Here is a 487-nt window from a genome sequence, read left to right as displayed (position 1 = left end):
TCCTGGTGCCACAAAGGTCAGGGACTGTTGCTCTACTGAGACCCAACTCAGAAGTCAGCTCCTTGAGGTCTAGGGCCTCCCTGACGCCCCCACAACGCACAAGCCAGCCCGGGCGGCACCTGCCTGGCACACCGCTGCGCCCCACCCTGCCCATCCTCAACCTTCCGAGGCTCCTCGTGACCATCAAGAGTAAGTCCAGCTCACTGGCTGCCACCAACCTTTCCAGGTGGCTGCTGTCCCCCCCAACACACACACACCCCCCAGGCTGCAGTCATGTCGAGCTGACCCCAGGGAGGCAGAGATGCAGCGGCCGGAAGCACAGAGTCCAGAACCATCCAGGGAGCTGGGGAGACGTGTGGAAGCAGCAGTGGGACGCCACCTTGGCGGGGGGGCCCCAAACACAGCGTCTCGAGAGCATTTGCAGAACACCAGAATGTTCCAGCAATAAAGCCAAGGAGAGCTACATGTTCTACTCCCTCGCGCCCAG

The sequence above is a fragment of the Pteropus vampyrus genome, unplaced genomic scaffold, assembly GCF_000151845.1.
Source record: "Pteropus vampyrus isolate Shadow unplaced genomic scaffold, Pvam_2.0 Scaffold4073, whole genome shotgun sequence".
NCBI lineage: Eukaryota > Metazoa > Chordata > Mammalia > Chiroptera > Pteropodidae > Pteropus > Pteropus vampyrus.
Note: the sequence above shows the minus strand (reverse complement) of the source record.